At 39.7% G+C, this 22303-nt stretch overlaps 1 non-coding gene and 1 pseudogene across 1 annotated transcript; one reads left to right on the plus strand and one right to left on the minus strand.

Moving 5' to 3' along the window:
• The window catches only part of LOC144372779 (junctophilin-1-like), a 71272-nt pseudogene that overhangs the window by 26539 nt on the left and 22430 nt on the right, over positions 1-22303 (plus strand).
• Positions 12117-12189, minus strand: Trnaa-cgc (transfer RNA alanine (anticodon CGC)). Its single transcript has one exon. It is a non-coding gene; the product is annotated as a tRNA-Ala (tRNA).

Genomic DNA, 22303 nt, shown 5'->3' on the forward strand with positions numbered 1-22303 from the left:
TATGCAAACTGTGGCTATAGAGACAGATACTTGTACTGCAGGTTTCCCTTCTGAAACTCAGTCTGACCTGATTCTCCACTGGGTGCATCTGCTACAAAAGTTTAAACAGCTGTGGGCTGAACATGGGCTGCTTTGTTCTGGGTCTCACCTTGCTGAGCAGGACTTGATTGGAGTTCTCAACACAACTACCAACCTACACACCTGCGTTTTTGTATTGCTACCTGCATTACTTTAGTCAGCCTGTTCAGAAGAAACAGCCAGATTTTAAAATATGAGGAAATTCTTAGACTAGTCTGCATTTCACAGTGTGAAATGTCTGTCTTAAGCTTATTAGAACATCTTCATTTTATCCTTATCTAAGTGTGTCTGTGTAGGCTTTGGGGAAATAAGTGAAAAGCAGTTTCTCTCTGTATATACAGTAGGGTAGATTTATAGTCTATAAAATGACACTGGAAGAATTAATTTAAAATGGGAGCCTATAAGTCAGTCCTCCAGACCCAGTCACCCTGGGTTTTGTGGCATGAAAACTTAGACCACTCTTTTTTATTAACACGTGCTTGTCAACGTGACTGTGAGCAAACACTTCGGGGTATAGAAGGAGTTCTGGAGGGAGCTGTGGGTTCCCTCACTGTGACATAAGAAGAAGAGTAGGGGACATGACAGAATCCACTGTGTTTTTCAGAATCATTTAAGTGCTGGATAAAGCTTAGAGGAGCAGAGGGACTTATCCATGTGGAAGCTTCAGGAAAGACCTCATAGGAGGAAAGATGGTTAGAGTTGGATCCTGAACCATGAGAAGGGTTTGTTCTACACAGAGTGTGGAAAAAAAGGGTTCCAAGTGGCTGTGGGTGGCAAGGGCAGCACAGTGGGTATCTGAGGGCCTTCTTGGAACATACCCAGCTCCTGGTGTGCGGTGGACGGGTTATGATTATCGTGCATTTTTCAATTAAATATCCTTGGGATTGTCACTCTCTTTTTTAGCATCTAAAGCTTTAATTACCATTATTAATCTGTTAGACCATCCTGCTGTTCTTGCTAAGCAGATTTGCATTATCATCTTTCTCAGCAGCTAGTGGCATGTCTGTGATGGATATCGTCATTGCTGCTCCTGCAGTTAGGTTAGGCCACCTTGGTCATTTCCTTTCAATCCTATGTAAAGAAATGAAAATCAGACCCATGTGAACTATTGCTCCATTTTCTCAGGACGATTTCTATAGAAAAAGTTTTTTCCCCATTATTAAAGTTTGCTTGGTTTAGTGGGTCCTGAGTTTTTCGTGTAGATGTATTTCTTTGGACTAGTTTGCTGGTGTCCCTCAGTTTACACAGCAGCTCTCCCATGCCTTTGGCTTCACGTGTGGATGAGCCTGTGGTTGCCCAGCCATAAACTCTCTGGTAAAATCTTCATTCCGTGCGCAAAAGGAGTGTGTAATTTGAGAGTCATCATAAAGTGAGTCAGCTCTACACAGTTCAAATACTGACTAGCTTTTGTCTGAAATATGTGAACAAAAGATTCTCCAAATCACTTAAGGCTGTCATTAAAATTATGTGAATCTATGGTTTTGTGCCCTCTAAAGAGGATGCACCCATTCATCTTTGGAGAGACTAAGGGCTTAACATTCTTTGGGTTTCACCTTTGTACTGCAGTGTGTCCTTGGCTTTTTGTGTGCTCCTTAACTATCCTCTTGTTTTATTTGCTCTCTACTTATATCTGCCTCCCAGTTCCTCATTTGTATTTCTTTGCCCACTTCCCCCTTTTTGAATGCCAACACCAAAACAGTGGATTTGAATGAAATGTATAGTCAGAGGGAAAATTTATATTGCTGGATGGAATTTATCCTTCTTCAAAAGTCTCTGATGTTTGCCTTTAAAAAAGAAAGGAAAAAAAATAAAAAGAAACTGACTCAATAGTTTGTTGTTCAATTAGTATACTAGGCAAAAATAGTTAACTGATTGTTAAATTGCATGTGAATACCATGTCAACTAATTGTTAAGCTGCCAATGTATACCAGTACAATTTAGTGATCGTTTTGAAGTGATTTCAAGGATTGTAAGAAAGATAAGCATTTGAGTTGTCTCTAAATTTTGTAGCCCATGTTTTTTAAGTATTTTTTTTTATTCCTGGGGACTATTAATAACATCTGTACGTAATTTTTTTCTTTAACATTATGGGGAACAAATAGAGTTTTTTACCCTCAGTATTTCTTAGTAGGTCATTTCTCATATATAAGTAAGCACTCTGGAATGTAACTGGGGTCTCTCCACCGTAAGTGCATGTATCAATAGTCTGGTGGTAAATTCAGAGCAGCATTCTGCCCACCCAGGGCTCTGTCCCACACACATGCACTTGTTATTCCAGACACTTTTTGAGTCTTTTAACTCGATTATATTTTCCATTTGATTTTCATTATAAACACTTAATGGGAAAGTCTTGTTTTATAAGCATAATTCAGTTTGGCAAATATTTATCACTTAGTTTTTGGGCAGTCCCTGGAAGGCTTATTAGGAAGACCAAATATGCACACAGTGTAAATTAACCATCAATGTAAGAAAACTGCCCAGTAAAAATTTCAAAAGCAAATTATTTCATCCCTGTTTCCATGAACTTCTAGTGTTATGGAGAAGATAGAACTAAGTAAGTATGTTTGTTTTATAGGGTTACATAGTTGAAATAAGCACAGGTGGATTAGAGAGAGAGGTTTCATTTAAGAAATGGATTGTAAACAGTGTTTTAGAAGAAGAGGGGGCTGCCTTGGAAAGACTTGGCACGCTTAAAACGAGAGTCAAGAGAAACAAACTGGAACTTATGACCAGGAAGGGTTGGTCAAAGGTACCCACCCACCAACTGTGGGAGTGCAGCATTGCCTTCTGAAAACTTGTTAACAGGATGTATTTTAAATGGATCAGGCTCTGGCCATATGTTTACAACTTGTATTTTTTTAAATTTTAATTTTATTTATTGATGATTCATGTTCAGTTGTTCAAAATTTGAAAATTACAAGATGGTTTAGACCAAGTTTAAATCTCTCCCCCACTCCTAACTCCAGCTAACCAGGAACCTTTCCTGAAGGCAGCAAATGTTATTAGTATTGTTATAAATTTTTTCCTAATATTTATATATCCAAATGTAAGTTTATCCCCCTTGATGCAGATGTTCACATACCACATATTTAGTTACTTTCCAAAACCTTTTGGGTCCAGATATGTTTTAGAATTCAGAACTTACTGGATTTTAGAAAAGGAATATAGTGCATATAGCATAAATTACATGATATCCTCAGGGGGTCTGAGCAGCACCTGGTAATCAAACACATTATTTCTCCAGGGAAACTGAATACTCACACTAAGAATAAAAAATAATGAACCATAAATGCCTGTCAGTTGCATCCAGGTGTTACTGTCAAGTTTTCGCACTAAACTTATAAAAAAGAGAGATTTGGGTATTTTTAAAGCTTTTTAGATTTTGAAATTAAATGCAGATAAAGGATCATAGTTTGTAATATGCACCATCTACACCCTAGATTTTTGTTACTTTTTTTTTGCGGGCTTTTTTGCTTGGTTTTTGTTGTCGTTGTTTAACAATATATATTGGAATTCATCCCATGTTCTCACACAAAGAGCTTCCCTATTCTATAAGCAGTTAAAACTAACTCACATGCTAGACTTGTTAAATCACCATATGTATTTCAGCTATTTTTTATGTATCTGTATGACTCATATTGGTCCTTTTACTAGCGTCACATATCTAGATCAAGTCACTGATTTCTAATATAAGGCTCATTAATACCATAATGTGTGCTGGAAAAAATATTTTCAGATATAGTTTCTCTACTGAAACTATGGGGGAAATTGTGCAATTTACCTGAGCCAGTAGTAATACTATGCAATATTAATTTGTTCATTGTTATGGGGGGAGCCTTTAACTTAATTTGTATTCCTTATGAGAAGGAAAAAAATTTAGCCCTTTGCTAAAATAACATATTCAGGTTTATTTGTAATATATTATCATTATTCTCTGCAGGCAAATCACTAGTAGGCAAGGCAATAGGCTGCTTCAATAGTGGTGACACTTTATTTAATTGGTGTGTCAGCAGATGACTGAAAGGAGAAAGACTTGTAATAGCATGCACAGTTGTCACCATGCACCGGTGTTTGGACGGAGAAGTCTGACTAAATAAGGCAATGCCCAAGTGAGCCTTATCAGCGTTTGACCGGAATATGGGCTAGCAGCTGATACCCAGTGCCTGTACAGTGGCTCTGCCATTCCTTCGCTTCTTGGAAGATGTGTACTTATCACATCAAAAGTTACTGCCTATAATGCTCGGAGTTGTTGCACCTGCATGTATTTCGTATAAAGTTGATTAAGAATGGCACCTAAGTCTCTAGAGAGGATAAAGGGGAGAGTTCGGTTTACTGTTCCAAAAATGTGTTATGCATGTAAGCATACTTATTTTTAGTGATGTGTCAGTGGAGAGTTTGTTTAGGAGTTGGTTCACCAGCCCTGGCTCCTGAAGGTCTTTTCCCCAAGCACCACAGTGCCTCCCCAGCTGGCCTGAGGCTCAGGGACAGAGGTGGGGGTCCAAGGGAGGGAAGTTTGCGATCACTGCCACCCCTTGGACTCAGTAGGTGCAGGAGTGGGGAGAGGAAGGGTCATGTGTAAATCCACTAGCACACCACTGTGCTTTTCTTTTTCTTCACCTCTGTGTCCTTTATATTTTCTGCCAGTTTATATATTTGTGAAAAGAAAATGGAACAATTTTTTGTAGGATTAAATCCAAGGTTCATTTTAGTGGCCAGCAGGTAACTATTTTCAGTGCTATGTTAGTGCTCACGGGACAACCTGGGCTTCTGAGCAGGGCTTGAGAGGAGTTTCTGTGTATGCACAGGCACGTGGTTAAAGAAGTTTCTGAAACTGATGATTATAATGTGCCACTATCAAGTAAAAATAAAACCAAAAGATAAAAACAAATGTGTGGGATCAGAGCTCTGAGCTGGGTTGGTAACATGTGTCCATCCTCTGATGATCTGGGTATCTGTCCATCTTCCCTCCTTCGCACCTTAGCCCTTCAGCATAGAAGGGTAAAGTATTCCCAATCCTCAGCTCTACCTTCTCATAGGCAACCAGCCGAGGAAAGCCCCTCTCATTTTCTCCTTTCCCAGGCTCATTCCCTGTATAACACATTGAGTAACGTGTGTCCATTACATGTCATTGATGATGTATAAATTGAAAAACATGGCATTATTCTATTTTTGGGGTTTACACAAATGACACCATGCCACACAGCTCATTTCCTTTTATTTAGAATCTTTTTCATCTTGTAATATTACATTTTTCAGTTTTATATGCATTTATATTTATACATATATATTTTTTTCTGCTGTGTTTTGAAATTGATCCATGTGTCACATCTACTCTGTTGATCCTGCCTTTCATAGTATTCAAAAGTGTACATACACCACATTTGCCTTATTACAAGCAGTATAATAATCATTGTATTAAATATTAAAAAAAACCCAAAATGCCATTTATTAAAATGCCTCTAGTAAAACAATGGGGTACCTGTTTCAATTCAAATAAACACTCTCAAGTTCTTAACTTGTTTTCCTACAATGACTGTTGGTGCCCACCACAGCATAGTATTGTGAACCACTCTGGCCTGACGGCCCAGAAAAAGATGTAATATTTCTGATGGAATGTGGAATGCATTTTGTGGTTGGGTGTTCTGTTTTAAAATAAACTATTCATACATCTTCTCTAATAATAGTTTGGAACTTTGATAGGGAAAGGTTGATGGAAGATTCTAAGGATGGTAGGCACACAAGGGGGACTCGTCTGATTGACTCCATAATCTAAGGTCGTAGAATGTGGGAAGGACACATGCTTTCAGTCAGGCAAAGTCTTGGCTCCACCTAGAGCAAGTTATTTTAACTTGTGTTACCTTTGGTGTCTTTATTAGGAGACTTACAGAGCCCTCCTCATAGGGAAATCAAAAGGATTAAATGAGTCCGTGTATGACCTGGATTTTGTGTAATGTCCAACCTGTACTGAGCCTTCAATAAAGGGGCAGCTAGGGAAGATCTCCCAGCCTTGGGTTGGATTAGACAGCTTCACAAGTATGTTTCTGAGGTCCTTGGTCACTCGACGCAGCCACACCCCAGCCTCGCATCTGCTACAATGTCAAAGGTGGCTGCTCTTCAGCTCTCTCCTGGAAGGAGGAGGCTGATGGTGGGTGGTACCAGTGTTTAGAAGAAAAGGGCAGGGAGTGGGAGGGGGAAATCCAAGAAGATTTATGCCATGACCTCAGATCACAGAAGTCTGGATGTGAGGGGATGAGTGTGGAATGAGTTGGGTCGGGTTTGGGGCAGCTCCCGCTAACCACACAGGACAGATGAAAACAAATCTACCTGTGGCTGTGAATCTGGGACTTGGTACTTGGATTCCCAGCAATCACAACTTTCAGCATTTTTTTAAATATATATAGACTCTCACTAACAAGAATGTTCTTGTCAAACTTTCAATCAGAAAGTTGTCCATAGACACTGGCTTCCAAACAAGTGTGGGGTCATTTCAGTGTGTTGGATACCAAGGTTGGGTCGGTTGGAGTGAAATAATTGGATAAACACATCTGCCCACTTAGTATTTTCAGCTCCCTTAACCAAAGTGGCTGGCTGAGGGATCAGTAGGGCTTTTGTTCCTACTATATTAAGGCAAGCCTTACATGCCCAAGTGACCACTGGTGACATTCTGATCCAGGGAGGTTCATGGTAGACAGAGTGAGTTTAGCAATGCTAGCTAATTTCCAGCCAGTGATTGATTTTATCTGTAGCTCACAGAATTGATGCAAATCCCCTTTATCACAACAATCAATGTTGTGAGAGTTCACTTTTAAATACAAAGTTTAAGATGTTTGAGACTTAAATACAAAAACCATTATGATAAGCAAATGGGCATCTCAAGTTGGCAGATTTTCCCCATAGTGTTCTAATCTCCCCAGCTGACAGGCAGAATGGTGTGGGGGAAAGTGCCTAGGGTTTATCATTAAACATGGCCTACATCACTGCTAGTTCTGCTGTCCAATGGTGTGTACTTTAGACCAGGATCTATTGTATCCAAACATGTATTATTATACATGAAATGGACAGAATAATAACTTTATTGTGTTGTTGTGAATGTTTAATAATTTTGGCCAGGTACAGCAGCACATGCCTGTAATCCCAGCTACTTGGGAGGCTGAGGCAGGAGGATGGCAAGTTTAAGGCCAGCCTTAGTGACTTAGCAAGATCCTGACTCAAAATAAAAAATAAATTAAAAGGACTAGAGATGTAACTCAGTGATAGAGCACCACTAGGTTCAGTCTCCAAATGCAATTCAACCTAATTATTTTGTTCATAAAGTATTCAGCAGAGTGTTGAGGATGTAATACTCAATAATCGGACAGTATTACATATTTTCATACCAATAGGGTATATGTATCTATATGCATGTTATAGTTATAAATCAAAATTAAAATTTTAATTTTCACATTCCTCTCAGGATCTTAATTAAAATAGCTCCTTGAATTAATTTAACTCTAGAATGGTTAGGTGCTCTTGGCCAGGCGAAACCCACAGGAAATGATGTCTTACTCTCTCTCCTCAATTTCCCAATCATCCACCTTTGTCTCCGCTGATCCTTGCTGGTTTTCCTCCTTCCTACCTCCATTCACTTCATGACTAACAAGCAAGGCAAGTGCATTGATAGTATAACCAAGAATAAAAACAAATATTGGCTTTGCTGAAGAGTAGTCCAGTTCTTGGCAGTAGCCCAGTTCTCTGCCCTCCCTGAACATGATGACCTTACAGGCCATGAGGGTGGCAGGTCACCCCCTACCGGAGTTTCACCACCTATGGATAAAGAAGTGATACCTTTTGGCCAACCCATTAGCAGTCTTTGTGCGTTGTATCTTGCGTGTGTCTGTTCTGATGCCTCCTGGAACTGAACAGGCTAGGATCATAATGCCTGTATAATTATATAGATTGCATGTCATGCAAACACTTGGGATACACACATGATGGTGGAGCAGGGGTGCCACTAACTGACTAGGCCTGGCTTCCTGGTCTACATAAATCTGTTGGAATGAAATCAGCTCTGAGATCTGAATTTCTGTAAAATGTATTAACATAATAGTAGTGCTGGGTTGACGTGGCTGGCTACAGGATAAAGATTTTGGCTACCATTCGAGATCCACTTACTAAAATAATCAGCTGTTCGCATACGTCTATTGCTAGACTTTTCAATCTGTAGTTACAAAATACAATAATTTCGTGGATAGGCCCGTTATTTAGCATTCTTTGTCATTCAAATAATAATTTTAGAAGGTATATATGCCTCTTCCCACCTGAATCTAATACCTCTAACTTTATTTTACCAAAGCAAAATAATTCATTTGATTTACTGGGAAGATTGTCATCTCTTAGAAAAAGCAGATGTCTACTTTTATTTATTTTTATTTATTTATAATAAATGAATTTCCCTAGAAATGAAAGTGTAGCTGCAGCAATTATTGATTATTCAAGCTGAAGGGAATTTTAGAACTCTTCAGTTTTCCAGTGGTTTTTCAAAGTGTGTTCCTTAGACTTCGCAGGTCTTACAGAGCAGCTGTTGGTAGGAGCCAGGAGAAAGCTGAGGAGGTGGGAGATAGGCACCTGTAAGCCAGAACATGCACTTCTGTCTCTTTCCATAGGAAAGGGAGAGAAAGTGTTAAATTTCTTATAAGAAATAGAATTGTTATAACAACCTAATTTGTCAGACAAAGAAACCAATCCATTGCAGATATGGTAAAAGCCCTCTGGCTATAAATGAGAAGGAAGACATGGGCAATAGAAGGAACCCAAATCTAAATCTCTGGAACACCCATGCAGAGCTTCCCCTCAGCCAGTCCCCCCAGCAAGCTCCCAGCTGCTGCCTGCCTCAGGAAGGGGACAAGGAGAAGGATGGGCCTGCCAGCCATGTTTTTAGAGCACTCATTTTGGTGCTTCTGAGGATAAGAAAACTGAAAGTCTTTGATATGACTTTTACTCTGTTTCTGTTTACCTGTTTTATTTTCAAACTTTAAGCCCAATGTCAGGTAAGAATTACTGTTGACAGAAATTTATATCAGCTCCCAAAAAACTGCATCCATGTTGAAACTTTGAACATGGTCATTTGAAGGCAGAGTGCACCTCATAGCAGGTCTTTGTTGCTCAAGGAAAGTGGATCCAGTGACCCTAGACAGGAAATGTCCTTAGGCCAGCCAACTCTTGAGTCAGAAATAGGGACTTTGTGTTTTCCATTGCCACTATTGGTACTTCCAGAGTAGAAAGAGTGGACTTGTGGACTGTAATAACTTCTAACTGGTAATAACACTGTAATAACACTGTGAACCCATTTGTCTTGTTTCACTATTTGCAAAACTCTTGCATACATACTTCATTATGTCCCCACAACAAGCATGCTGACTGTACCACTTCTACACCTGCAAGATTTAAGTAGTCTGCCCAGTGTCAGACAGCTTGCCACAGGCAGAACAGAACCCAAATCCAGGCTTTCTGCATACCACCCCCTCACCTCCTGCTGCCTTGTGTCATCTGGGTGGTTCCATTCACTGCTGTCCCTCTCCAAGGTAAAGGGGTAGGACAATACATTGCCTTATGCTGTACTTGGTCACTGTTTTCTGGTTTCAGTTTATAAAGATACAGAAGTATTGCATAGACTGCTTCCGTCTGCTTAGAAAAGGAGGAAATAGGATTTTATAGTCATATTTTCTTATGTTTACTTAAACTCTGGGAAAATCCTTTTTTAAAAAGACAACACTGGTTGGGTGTGGCTTGGTTACTATTGGGATGAATGGGAGATTTGTTCCTTTCTTGGAGATGGGGGGGGTGCGCAGTACCAGAGATTGAACCCAGGGGCACTTAACCACTGAGCCACATCCTCACATCCTCATCCCTTTTATTTATTTATTTATTTTTATTTTGAGACAGGGTCTAGCTGAGTTACTTAGGGCCTCGCTAAGTTACTGAGGCTGGCTTTGAACTTTGTAATCCTCCTACCTGAGCCACTGGGCCTGACATCCATTATTTTGTAATATATTCTTGACCCATGTGAATCTACTGCTTATCTAGAAACTTGTTTTAATGTTATTTAATCAAATGAGTAAATATTCTATATATGAATTTAAGTGCTTATTCTGTGCCTGGCTTTGTCTATGTGATCTGTGTTAGGACTTTACACGTGTTTTCTGTGGTCCGTATTTAAACCTGAAAGTTAGGTTTCACCATTATTTATGTTACCAGGTGAAGAAACTGAGGCATAGCCAGGATGAGTAGCTAGCCCTGTGTTTCAGGCTCATGATTGTGAGAACTCACATCTAGCCAGATTGATTCTAAAACTCTGCTTTTAACCACTATAGGAATGGATTAGACCAACAGCAAGAAACTCGACTTTGAGTGCATTCTGATATGATGTAAGAGGTATTTTTAGTTTGGAGCTTTTGAAGTTCATGAATCCTAAATAATGTGTCTATATCTCTGGAGCAAATCCAGAGAGACCGTGAAATTCCCATTATGCTAATCTAATCCAAGGATTACATTTATGCTGTGTTTGTAACAATATGCTGTGGATTGAAGTGGGCTGGTTTTCAGAGCCAAATATTACAAGTGCAAAGACACCTGAGGACATTCCCAGGGCAGTAGGTGGGGAGGAAACAGCCAGAGCCTCCAGATGGCCAGAGCACAGCAGTGACCAGGATGAGATGCAAGTGTGGCCTCAGGGTGGCCTGGCAGGCAGGAGGCTTCATATACCACCCGTAGGGCATGAAGTGCCTGCCGTGGAGGGTTTGGCAGTGTCACCTCCGAATCCCAGTAACAAAGACGCTGACCCAGCTCAGCAGCTCACACACTAGCAGCATCTCAGCATCCCACCAGGCCAACAAGAGATGCTACCACTTGACACATTCCTTATGTTGGAGTAAAATCATTTGAAGAATTAAGTGCAGCTGACGATCATTTATTCATTGATATTGTCCATCATACTAAGAATTATTTATTCCTGAAAGGTCATTATATCCAAGAATCAACACAGGGAAATGGATATGTTAAGAAAATTTTTAAAAATTCTATCTGGAAGAAAATGGTCATCTCACAGTAATTTGGTTAATGAGGGAAAGCATTGACAGAGTGGAAAGAAAGACCACCATCAGAGAATTTTAAGCTTGACTAGATGGTCGGTGTGGACGTGTATGTGTACAGGAAAAATTCTCATCTTCAGTTCACACCAGCTAGTTGTGGGAACCACCAACTAGCTGATAACCTAGTGTGGATTATGGAAGATACTCCTTGTAAATTTCTAATTAATGTAAATTAACCCTGGCACATAATCAGCACTCAGTAAATGTTAACCATAATCATCATTATCATCATCATCAATACTGGCTTGCTTAACTTAGTACAATCATGATTCCTGTGTATTTGACTTTCCATCAATAATACTTTATAGATTGCAAGTCACTGACCAGGAAGGGTCCTTTGTATATTGTCCTATTACTTCTACCAACTTGGCCAAACTGACCTCCTCTTCACAGAGGGCAGAGTTCACAAGTCCTCTCCCAGCTCACGCCTTCACAACTTTGAATAAACCTCTTGCTCAGGATAAGTGGAGCATGAGCCCAAGGCCCCTGGGGACCTGTCTTATCCATTCATCCCTCTTTTCCCTAAAAACAAGAAATTTGGCTTCACCTCCCTTATTTCTGGCTTCTGTACTTGGAACTCATTTGTTTAGTGGTATGTCCTTTCCTGGCCTCCTTAAGAACTGTGGAATAATTTGTCTTCTCCAAGACCATAATTCATTTTAATCTTGGGAGTATTGTGATCTATATATGTGTGTTAATTGCTAATAATTACAGGGAAATACACAGAACAGCAAAAATTGGAAATATTTAGGAATTTTTAGAAGTATATCTTTAGGGGAGATTTTTAGAACAGCAGATTCAGAAGGGGCATGGGAGGTGGATATGATCAAAGTATTTTATATGCATGTATGTTCTGTATAATTAAAATGCATTAATTTTATTTTTTTTATATTTATTACTTATTTATTTTTGTGGTGATTCTGGGGATTGAACCCAGGACCTTGTGCATGCGAGGCAAGCACTCTACCAACTGAGCTATATCCCCAGCCAAAATGCATTAATTTTAAAAAGAAAGAAATATGTTTAGAACCTCTAATAACACTCATTTCCATTTTTTTATTAAGACCAAAATTGGCCTCTGTTAGTTCCCTGTCTTGATTCTAACCTAAGTAAGATGAATTTTTCAGAAATCTTTCTTTTTCTCAAAACAAAGAATGGGGAAGGATGACTTCATAGCTTTGCTTTTGGAAGAAAAGGTGATGCTTTTTGGAGTAGTTACAGTAAAGTGCTATGAGGGGCCTTATGTTCCCATTATCTGTTGTGATGTGGCCACAATTATGTCTCCTTGGCAGCATCCACGTGGCAGATTCTTGATCCAGATAGTAAATACATGACTTATTGATACACATATTTATGTGGAAGAATCTCACACATTTTTCATTGTCATGCTGTTTTTAAGAATGAGCCTGGAGGGCTGGGGATGTGGCTCAAGCCGTAGCGCGCTCGCCTGGCATGCGTGCGGCCCGGGTTCGATCCTCAGCACCACATACCAACAAAGATGTTGTGTCCGCCGAGAACTAAAAAATAAATACTAAAAATTCTCTCTCTCTCTCTCCTCTCTCACTCTCTCTTTAAAAAAAAAAAAAGAATGAGCCTGGAGCTGGGCACAGTGATGCATGCCTGTAATCCCCAGGAGCTGAGGCAGGAGGATTGCAAGTTCAGAGCCAGCCTTGGAGCTCAGTTGAGATCATCTCAAAATAAAAATCTTTAGAAAGGGCTGAGGATGGAGCTCAGTGGCACAGAGCTTGCCTAGCATGTATAACATTGACTTAGCTCCTACAGCACCACCAAAATAAAAGTTTAAAGGGAGAGAGGGACTGGAGGTGTAACTTAGCGTTAGAATACTCCTGGATTCAGTCCCCAAGTACCACAAAACATTATCATTATTCTTATCATTGTTAGGGAGCCTGGAATGCATTCAGGAAATAAGGTGGAATCTTATTTATTGAAATATAGAATTAGCTCTCCGAAAGCTCAGAGCACTAAAGGTAGTATGGGATTTATTTTTGAGTCATGTTTTGATGCTATTCAAAGCATAATTATATTCAGTGCCACATGTATGCCTTCCAGTAAAAAGAGACACCTCTGTTTTGATACATGCACCTCTGTGTGGCCACTATGTAGATCAGTTTAAAAGTCTGTATCCCTGACTACATGTAACCAAATAGTCTGCTAATGGCTCTTTTGTTAAGGACATTTAAAAATGGTTTCATGTTAACTGACTAGTCTATGTGGGCAAATATACTTCAACATAACATTTCTAAGATGGTTTTTCTACTTATTCCAGAAAACAAAAGTCAGGTCTATTATTTACTACCTACTTGGATAGTAAAGTTTATTAAGCAAAGAAACCAAATAGAGAGATTTGGTTGACAGCAAGAAATATTCCAAGCAGTCCAAGGAAATATCTGCAAACTAAATAGAAAGAAACTCTGGTTTCTAGATCTAAGCACTTCTAGATCTGCAGCAAGAATATGATCACATACATAGGCTGGATTTTCACTCTGCAGCTAGCAAAATGGGAGCATCAGCACCACATACATAAGTACCCCAGGCAAAAATCCTTGACTTCTAAGTTCCTGAAAAGTTAACCATTTTCTGATTTGCTGGACAGAGTGATAAATCTGGCTTTAGGCTAGCTTTGAGCTGGGAGTATTTGTAAGACCTCAGCACCTATTCCGGAGAAAGCTGCTTTTTACATTTTTCTTAATTTTAATGATTTAAGGGCATTTCCAGCCCATTTTTCTTCTATAAAGTAACAGCATAACTCCAGGTAGGAGCTCAGCCTTGTGTCTGGCACACAAGTGTTTACAGCTGATGGCTGTGGAAGTGGAGGGGCAGATGGGAAAGAATCAGTTAGAAGCAAGTGTTTCTCACAGTCCACTTCTGAAAGCTCAGAGACCTGAGAAGGCTAGCTTTATGTGTGCATGGAATTTCCTCTGAGGCTCTCTCCATAGATATGTTGTACTTTATAAATTCCTACCTGTAAATGGGTCTTTGGAAAATTATTCTACAAATATTCCAGTGGTCCTCAGCCAGGGGCGAGGGCCTCTTTTCTTCTCCTTTGATTATTGTCCATGTTTTCTCAGTCGACTCTTGGAAGTTTTTGGTGGCATTTCCGTCGGTCTCTGCCACAGTTCATCCTCCCCAGAAGATTCTGCTGAACACTTGGGGAGTAGGAGTCCAGCCCCGTGCATGGTGGGGCATATAGTGCAGCAGAATCCCACACATCCTGATACCAAGCCAGAGCACAATTGGATTATGTCAAAGGTGCCACGTGTGTCCGCTGTGTTTCTTCACAGTGCAGGCCAATTTAAATATAGCCTACTACCACAACTTGTCCAGAATTAAAATAGCACAGAACAAGTGGCAAATGGCAGGGACTAGGGCTCTTTGCCAGGAGATGGCTAAGGTCCGGGAAAAATGGGCTTTTGAGCTAGACCATAGGGCTCAAAATAATGACAGGAGATGGAATACCCTGTGATCCCGCAGTGTGGCTTACATTTCAGGTGAGTGCACGTTCTCAGAGCATGGATGAGAACACTAGTTCGACACCTAGGAGAGTAGAAGCCCATTTCAAAAACTGAGTAAAATGGGCTACATTATTTTAAAAAATAAAATCTGGTTTCTGAATTCTCTGGTTCGATGATTCTCATCAAGCATCAGGGTCAGTGCCATTGCAATTGTGTTTTCCAGGCAGAGGAGACTTTAACCATGAATTGAATTACATAATAGCCCTGTAATAAAACCTCATTTGACAAAGGAGGCTGGTATTGTACATAATGAAATTATAATTAAAAACTATGAGCAGCCCTAATTTAACAAGTTGCCAAGGCAGAGTTAGTAGTCAGTACAAGAGGGTTAAACTGTTTGTTCCTGAAGTTTTTTGTTGGGTTGGTTGGTAGATTTTCAGTTTTTTCAAAATAAAACCAAAAATAGTTTTATTAAAAGATAATAAATACAGTTAAGTATTAGCTCCAAGCGAAAACAAACCAAAAAACCTTCAAGTAGTCCTAAGTGTTTAACATTGGTTGCTGCAGATAATATTCCAAATATAAATATTAAAAATGTGCATATATTATGCATATTTACATTTATTTATGTATTCACTCCAAATTCACTGTCAAGAGTAAGCCTACCAAGCATACATTTAATACTTCTTTAGATGTTTTTAATAATACAAAGGACTCATCATCTTATAGCATTTAAATTCATAGTTATGGTTGACGTGGTTAAGGTGATAGTTAAGATTACAAAGCAGATTTAAAAATAAAATAATTCTTCTAATTTAGAGTGGAAAAGATCGTGCTTCAGAAATTAAATTTGGAATTACAGAAGCAAGGAAGACAAACTGCCTTCTGGAATTCTCCACCTTATACTTTAACGAGTAATTTGCAAGAAGCTATTTGTCATACTAGTGTCACTCGTGGTGACGTGTGTGTCTGTGTGTGTGTGTGTGTGTGTGTGTGTGTGTATGTATGTGTATGTGTGTGTGTCTCTGTGTCTGTCTGTCTCAGCACTCAGGCCATGCAGCAGCACCCCCTCAGACCAATATCAGAACTTTGTTCATCTCACTCTGCCAAACAAGATCATTTGAGCTGCTATGACTGACATCTCAGAAAAACATTACAGAGAAATTCTCATTTGAAATTGACTTGCCAGCAGTCTTCATCTGCCAGAGAGAAAATTAAGGGGAAAGCAGCTTTCATTTCACATGCAGAATTTCAGAGGGGCTGGAGCTGGATAATGATGATGCAGGCAATCATCATTGCTTTCTGTGGTTCCTGTTACCTGCAGCCAGCCGTGGTCCACAGATATTAAATGGAAAGTTCTGGAAATCCCACGATTTATAAGTTTTATTATAGTATATTGTTACTCTTTTTATTTATTGTTCTATCTTTTTATTATTGGTAATTCGCTGCTGTGCCTAATTTATAAATTAAACTTTACCACAGTTATATACATATAGGAAAATACAGTACATCTAGTGTTCAGTACTGTCTGTAGTTTCCGGCATCCACTAAAATAGCCATTCCCCATAAGGAGGGACTATGGCATATATAGTGAGTATGGAGAGAAAAGTGAGTGTATATGTAGAATTAGCAAAGTTGCCTGTGTGCCCAGAATGGCAAATAATTATGCAGAAGCATTTCTAGGCATTTGTAGATCTAGGCATTTGTATGTTGAGGTTTTGTTTGAGGTAGAAAATAGCAGTAGATTATCATGAAATAAGGATTTGGTATCAAGAAAGACAGGCCAGGGTGATTATTCTCAGGAACACAAATTCAAACGTGCTCTGAGGGGCTGGGGTTGTAGCTCAATGGTACAGCACTTGCCTGGCATGTGTGAGGAGGCACTGTGTTTGATCCTCAGCACCACATAAAAATACAGGTATTATGTCCACCTAAAACTAAGGAAAAACATGTAAAAAAAAAAGCGATCTGAAACCTGAACATGCATCCATAGGAATAACAAGGAATGGGGAGTGTTCGTGAGGTCCAGGAGAGCTCCTAACAGCACAGAAGGCAGCAGTGAGCAGCCTCCAGCTTCTAACACTGTGTCCTTGTCATGGGTACACAGAGGCTTCTTAGCTCTCCTCCTGACTCTGGAACAAATGCCACTACCAGAGTATTCCAGGTCCTCCTTGGAAAAAGGCCTGTCTACTAGAGCTGTGGGTTCTATACCTGTCCCTAATGGAAGGGAGGTCCCTTCAGGGTGGGCCTCTTCTGGACATCATGGCTGATTCTCACAGCCTCCCCTTTCCTCAGTGACTTTCATGTGTTCGGGTAACTGGTTGACCCCAGGGACCTATATGACACGATAACAGGGCTTTCTGTGCCCCCATTTCCTTCATGACAAGACAAAGCATAGAATATGAACCTGTCTTCCAACACACCTCTTGCAGTATTTTCTGGGTCCAAAATTATAAATATAGTTTATAAGTTTCCACTGGAATCCTGGATTCCTATCATGGCTACGTGTTCTCCACCTTAAAGACAAGGGGGCTTTTCACATTCATGGTTCAGAGAGGACAGTTAGCTGATAAAGCAGGGGCATGTCCTTTGTCACTGAATCTGTTGTCATTTCAGAGGCAAGACCTATTTCCAGTACTCATCGCTGGCCAAAACTTGGCACATTGAACAATTCTAACCTGAAAGGATGGCTGGATGCTCTGGGGCCAACTGGAGACCCAGCTAGAGCCACCATCAGATACCAGCCAGGCAGTAGAAGCTCGGATATTAATACTAAGGTAGCAACTCTCCTGCCCCTTGGAGTTCAGCCTGCCCTTACCACAATCACAAGATGACAGAAGATCCTGAATTCTTGGACTTGAAGGGAAATCCCTACCTTGGTGGGAATGGCATCCTCTGTGCCCCTCCCCAACCCTCGGCCTTGGGTTGTATAACATCCCCTTAGTGCCTGGAATTCTTCTTGAGTGTCTTTGGACTTGGGCTGATCCTCCTGTTGGGGAGGAGTGGTTTCATTTGTGTTAATACATCTGTCACTAAGGCAGTGAGTTGAGGAAAGTAGGCCCTTCAGTGGCTGCAACAGGGTCAATCCAGCTAACTAGCAAGCCCCGGATTCAGTCAGTCCCACCATGAAAATAAATAAAATTTAAAAGTTCATTAGAATGTTTCTAGAGTCAATGCATAGGCAGACAGGAGACATCTGGTCAAGAATATTCAAAATACTATAAGAATATTAATATAACCATCTATCAGGACCAGAGGAAAAGATTCCTATTCTTTGAGCAAGATTCTTGGACTGACCTGATTTGAATCCTGCCTTGCGTTTCTACCATCTCTAAGTATTGGTATACTAGTATCTCAGTGTTCATGCATTCATCTTTAAAACTGTCTTTGCCCCTCCATTACACCAATTGTTACTTAAAGGTGCTAAAGAGAAAACCAGAAGCCCTGGTTTACACGTTTGTTTCCACTTCTATTTTCCTCAGAATCCTTGGATAAACTGCTATTTTATCGAGTTTTAAAATGAAAATTTCCTATTCTCAGTTTAACATAGCAAATGCTGAAAATAGGGAAATATGACATAATTTTTTGAGATTCTCATGAGGAAAAAGAAGAAAACTTTTTTAAGAATTCAGGGGGAACTACATGATCCTCTGATATATCCTTTTAAACTTGGAGGCATTAATTACTAATTTGGTGATTTGGGGAAGGCAACTCTGAGTTGGATGAATCTGTAGTATTTTTAACACCACCTAAAAATGCTCCTTCTAAAGAATAACCTTGATGAGAAGCAAATCTGCCCTGTAGTCTTTAGTAAGATGTTTTCTAAGCTGTGTTATTTCATTTGAAAGTCAGCCAAAATTGGTTTTAAAAAAAAATGTGTAGGAGAAGAAAGCTGAATATTTGCATTTTTCAATAGCGGCATTAGTCTATTTAAAATAAAGATTGATTAAAGAGAGCAGTAACAGATTCAAAGAGAAAGCATGAACTATGAAAATGAGGGGATTTTTAGAGCAGAAAGAAAAATGAAATAATTACATACTAGAATGTTTTCTAAAGTAATACAGAAGTCTTTCTCAGAACATACTTGCTTGCCGTTATCACAAAGGGTAAGAGACTTGGGTTCCATCCATTCATTCCACAAGATAGCTGTGTGACTTTGAATATGTTTCTGAGTCTCTCTGAGTCTCAGACCTCTACAGAAGGAAAAAAAATTGCCTGACCATCAGGGAGGGAACCACAGAATTCTCAAGAGACTTTCCAAGTTACAACTGTGTTTTTAATATGTCTGGTAAAGCAGAAGATTGAAGAGTCACTTCTTAAAATCCAGAGGCTTAGCATGTATCAGAGCAGTACCTTCATGCTTGTAGTATGTTGCAGAAAAGGCTGGAAATTTAAAGTAAAAATAGTTGAGGACTCCTTGATTGAACTATTGAATGCTTTCTGGTCCCAGACAAGGCATGAGGTAACTGGAGTAATGGAACCACAGTTCCTACCAGGAAATGTGAAATGATGAAAACTAATTTGCTGAGAGAATAACCACACCCCTGACACTTTAGTATTTCTCCCAGAGTTGTTCTTTCCCAAACTATAGCTTCAAAATGTGTACCTCTAAAGTGGTAAGAGCTCAAGATGATAGCTACTCCCAAGCAAGTTCGTGTTTGTACTGGTTAGCGTCAGAAACCCAATAGAGGAATGGGTCCTTCTACTGCTCACTGGTTAGGCTCATCTGGGCAGAACAAAGTGAAGGGGCAGCTTTGGGATCTTAAGAGCCATTTCGGATGATAGAAGATGGATATCTTATTACCTTAGCGATTGTTTTTCAACTTGAGTTCAAGAAGAAGGTCTAAAGGCCTTGTGTCATTTTTAAGGAGTGAATGGTGATTGCTTAATTTTTTTTAAATATATAAGTATTTATAAAATGGAATTATTTAAGCACCAGGGGTATGCATTTAATGGACATTTGCAGTAGCAAGTGCGGATTAGGCCAGTTTATGATCCATAATAAATGATCTGTCTGTTCTTTAACTGAAGACCTCGAGCTGCCATCATGTGTTCTAAACATTACGCGGTCTTAAATTGCTCTAATTCTTAGCCGTAATTTAATTTGTACCTATAACAGACCCTTGGCAAAAGACATGAAACCTAATACTGAAGATAAAATAAAAACAGTATTGGCATTTTAATTTTTATCATTATCCAGAAGTAATTCTCAGATCCTGAAGCTGCAGAGTTCTTAGACACATCCAGGTGTCTCTGTGACAGTGCCCAAGAAAAAATGTACTTGTGATTATGTCTAGCTCCATATTATAGAATATGCATCTACTTTAAAATAATTTGGTCTACCTAGTGTTGCCAAAGGCCTACTAGCACCCCCCAAAAAAAATTGACCTACAGATATATTATTTAATAGCAAGCCAGATTCAGTCAAAATAATACACTATCTATATAATTTCTCATTAGGAAAGACAGATCTTATTTTAATCAGCTAAAAAATACCTAAAACCATAAAATCTACTTTGATAATGACTTTACACTTGTCTGATTACCCTCACATTTTTCACCCAATCTTAACTTAGCTCCTTATATTTCATCTGACCCAATGACCACCTTTGGTGGTGGACTCTTCCTCCCTGCCCACAGCTCCAGGTGATTCTATGTTGCTCCCCATCCTCCTTGATCCGGGTCTTTGCCTCTGTGTCATAGCCACATTCTACCTCCTCTGCTTCTCCCAGAGAAGAACGCTGCTAGAGAAAGATGCACAGTCATAGAAACCCAGGTCAGGTTCTCCTGGGCCACTGAGCATTTCTAATATACTTTTCTTCCATTCCTTAGAACTTTGATAGTGATGATTCTTCATCTTCACCTCTTTTAAGCCCTCAGAATCTCCCCACTGTCTCTTAATTTCTGCAGAAGACAGATAATGGGCATTTATCCAATAAGTACCCTAAGTTAATACTAAGCACTTCATATAAATCAATCCTGATCTCAGTCTAACTCTACACATTAATATTGCCCCCATTTTACAGTAAGAAAATTGGGGGCACAGTCAACATGATGAACTGGGGTGACAGCCCAGGTCTTTCTGGTTCCAAAGCCCCATGAAACTCTTGTTCTCTTTCAAACTTACTATCCTTTGAATAACCTTAAAACATTGGATCAACTCATCCCTTTTTAAAAATATTTTTTCCTGTTTTGTTTCTCTCACCTCATCTAGGATGTGGCTCCAACAATAGTCATCTTCTCAAAACTCCTATTCTTTGGGCATCTTCCTTCCCACCTTCCACTAGTATCAGTTCTCATTTACTTAAAATGCAAGTAAAATGTCTTTTCCCTTGACCCAGCTAATTCTTCTGGTTACTGTCCAAATTTCCTTCTTCCTTTCTGGGTCAAAAGTCTCCAGCATGTGCCCCACACCTGCTTCCTCCACTTCCTCTGCCCAGTTCCTCACCAACTCCCTTCCATCGGGCTTCAGCCGTGGCCTTCTTATTCCAACTGCTCCCTCAAATAGGTCTCAACAAATTCAGCCGCCTTGACTCGGCCTTCACTTTGCTAAGCACAGGGGGATTGACAGACTGTCCCTTCCTCAGATCCTCACCGCATTGCTAGTGGCTGCCATAAATCATAAATCAGCCAGTCAGGCTGAGAAAAAATGCAGCTACCCCAGAGGAAAGACAGATTCTGATGTGACCCACTTAACTCCAAAAGGAGCCCAAGATTCACCCAAGAACTTAAAGGGATTCTGTGTATGCTTCCTTCTCTCAGGTTATTTTGCTATTTCCTCCACCCAGTCCCCAGGACACTCTGGTTTCAATACTCAGTTCTTTGCTTTTTGACAAGTTCAGCCAACTTTCCTTGAACGCATCATGATGTTCACACTTCTGTTTATTGCCATGTCCTCTAGTTTGCATCATAGCCCTATATTCCCAACTATAAATGCCTATCACATAAACTCCTACTTGTGTAAAACTGTGTGTCATCACCTCCAAACTGGAGTAGGGCCTACACAGTTGCTATCTGCTGTGAGACCAGGCATCTGAATACCTAATTGGAATCTTGGGGTTATCCCTCATGCTTCTCTCCTCCTCACCCATTTATCCCTTCCACTAGGATTTTTGAAGACGGCTTCTATGGCAGGTTTTTATGGTAGCAAAACAGACAGGAAAACTCTCCGCATGTTTGAAAGTTCTGACATTTTTCCAAAAATGTCCAGCGGTTATTCCTTTACTTTTATGACTGATCCCTCAGAAGTTTTTCATCTTGCAAAACTGAAGTGCTGTACCAACTAACCATCTTTCCAAAGTCTCCCTCCAGCCCCTGGCAACCACAATTCTTTTTTTCTCTATAAATTTGATGACCCTAGCTACCCTATACAATATTTGTCTTTTTGTGACTGGCCCACTCCACTTAGCATAATGTCAGCAAGGTTTATCCATGTTGTAACATGTATCTAAATTTCCTTTTTAAAGCTTGAATAATATGTTTACATCTACCAATTTTTTTGTTTATTCATCTATTGACACTTGGGTTGCTTCAAACTTTTGGCTATTATAATGCTGCTATGAATTTGGTGTGCAAATGTCTCTTTAATACCCTGCTTTCCTTTACTTCTGTGTCTATATCCAAAAT

Source organism: Ictidomys tridecemlineatus, unplaced genomic scaffold (genome assembly GCF_052094955.1).
Source record: "Ictidomys tridecemlineatus isolate mIctTri1 unplaced genomic scaffold, mIctTri1.hap1 Scaffold_162, whole genome shotgun sequence".
NCBI lineage: Eukaryota > Metazoa > Chordata > Mammalia > Rodentia > Sciuridae > Ictidomys > Ictidomys tridecemlineatus.